The following is a 2,500-nucleotide window of genomic DNA, read 5'->3' on the forward strand; positions in this document are numbered from 1 at the left end:
TAGATATATTTTCTGTATAGATGACAAACACACACACACACACACACACACACACACACACACACACACACACACACACACACACACACACACACACACACATACCTTCAATGGATGCCCTTACGGTATCCTAGGCGCCTTTGGGTCATTATAAGAATAGGATCGGCAGGAGAATCTGATCCCACAAACACACCATTTAGAGAATCTGAAACCACAAAGCGTTACAGATGACACAAAGACAACGTGATCCTTTTTTTAATAACAAATATAACTGAATGGAGAATAGGAAGTTAGTTAAAGATGAAATTAAAGGATCTGAAACCGAAATAAAGGATCTGAAACCACACAAAGATAGAAATAGAATAGGTTCATTTTTCTCAGCACTAAATACAGGAATCTTAAACAATATTACCTATAAATTACATAAAGGATCTGAAACCCTAAGAGTTATAGATGCCACAAACACAACAGCTTCACTTCATTAGTAAATATCTGGACATTGTTTTCAAAATGAGCAATAAATGAAATAATGTGGGCCACAGTGGTACAGTGGAACCATGCGTGCTTTGTGGTCCGAGGGGTCTCCAAGCGCACGGGTTCGAATCCTGTCCACGGTCCGAGTGTAGGTTGGGCTTCCTCACTCGGGGCAACGGTTTCTAGCGGGTGGGTTTTGAGATAGGAGGTACCACAAAAAGTATCCCCTTTAGCCCAGAAATTCCCGTGAAAAGCCCACTTGGTATAAATAGGAATAAAAAATCACAGAGTTCCAGATAATACAAACACAACAGGTTCCTTGGTCAGTAGTAAATGCATGGAAATTCTAAAGAAAGTAAGTTATAGATGAAGGAAAGAATCTGAAACCACAACAGTTATAGATGACACAAATACAACAGATAAATGCATGGAAACTCTATGCAAAGTAAGTTATAGATGAAGGAAAGAATCTGAAACCACAACAGTTATAGATGACCCAAACACAACAGGTTCCTTGGCCAGTAGTAAATGCATGGAAACTCTATGCAAAGTGAGTCATAGATGAAGGAAAGAATCTGAAACCACAACTGTTATAGATGACACAAACACAACAGGTTCCTTGGCCAATAGTAAATACATGCAAATTCTAATGAAAGTGAGTTATAGATGAAGTAAAGATTCTAAAACTACAACAGTTATAGATGATAGAAACACAACAGGGTCTTTTCCAATTCCACAGGCATTAAAAGAGAGAAACAAAAAATGAGTTACACATGAAATAAAGAGAAGAAGTTTTAATGTAATAAGACGAGAAGAGTGTCGATAAAAGAATACTTAACCCCTTCAGTACTGGGACACATCTTTACCTTGACTTTTAGGTTTGATTAGGCGAGTTTATTTAGATTTGGAAGGGTCTATGGAGGTCAGAAGATTAATGGCCAGTCTTCACTATTTCAATCCCCCACATAAGTTTCTGAAGCTGTATAGAATCACCAAATAGTAAGCAGAATGAGTATGGAAATGCGTCATAGTACTGAAGGGGTTAAGAGGAGTTCAGATGCAAACTAAACAAGAAATTTGAATAAAAACACAAAGAGATAAGATAAGATAAGATTACAAGATTGTGACGTTAAGACAGTACAACATGACATTCTTTCTGGCAGTGACCTCATCCAGTGCTGAAATACACACTCTAAAACCAAACTAGAGCTAAAAGACATTCATTCATCTTAAACAGACTGACCCAGAGTAACCTAACCTAACCTAACCTAACAAAACTTAACCTAACCTCACCCCAAACTAATCTCACCTAACCTAACTTACCCTAACCCAACCAAACTTTACCTTAATCTAAACTAACCTACCCTAACCTAACCTAACTTTACCCTAACCTACCCAAAACTAACCTAACCTAACCTAACTTTTTTTATGCAGGAGGGACGACTGGCCAAGGGCAACAGAATATGAAAAAAAAGGGCCACTGAGTTGCCAGTTCCCTTAAAAGACACGAGTTAACCAAAATTCAGGGACAAATGTCTTGACACCTCTCCCTTACAAGAAGACAAGTCGTAGGAAGATGGAAATAGAGAAGCAGGCAGGGAGTTCCAGAGTTCACCAGTGAAAGGTATGAATGACTGAGAGTACTGGTCAACTCTTGCATTAGAGAGTTGGACAGAAAAGGAATGAGAGGAAGAAGAAAGCCTTGTGCAGCGAGGCTGCAGGAGGAGGGGTGGCAAGCAGTTATGAAGATCAGTAGAACAGTTAGCATGAAAATAGCGATAAAAGATAGAAAGGGATGCAACATTTCGGCGGTGAGAAAGAGGATGAAGGCAGTCAGTCAGAGGAGGGGAGTTGATGAGACGAAAAGCTTTTGATTCCATCCTATCTAGTAAAACTGTATGAGTGGAACCCCCAAACATGCGAAGAGTACTCCATACAGGGGCGGGTAAGGCCTTGTACAGAGTTAGCAGTTATAAGGCCGAGAAAAACTGGCGGAGGCGCCGCAGAACGCCTAACTTCATAGAAG

At 39.8% G+C, this 2,500-nt stretch overlaps 1 protein-coding gene across 2 annotated transcripts in view; it reads right to left on the reverse strand.

The window, feature by feature from the left end:
* LOC123512264 overlaps positions 1 to 2,500 on the reverse strand; it is a 43,813-nt gene that overhangs the window by 25,138 nt on the left and 16,175 nt on the right. For both annotated transcript variants that reach the window (XM_045268556.1, XM_045268551.1), the window contains exon 2: positions 106 to 205. The gene's annotated coding sequence lies outside the window, so the exon portion shown is untranslated. The remainder of the gene's footprint in view (positions 1 to 105; positions 206 to 2,500) is intronic.

This window comes from Portunus trituberculatus, chromosome 4 (genome assembly GCF_017591435.1).
Source record: "Portunus trituberculatus isolate SZX2019 chromosome 4, ASM1759143v1, whole genome shotgun sequence".
In the NCBI taxonomy this organism is placed as follows: Eukaryota; Metazoa; Arthropoda; class Malacostraca; order Decapoda; family Portunidae; genus Portunus; species Portunus trituberculatus.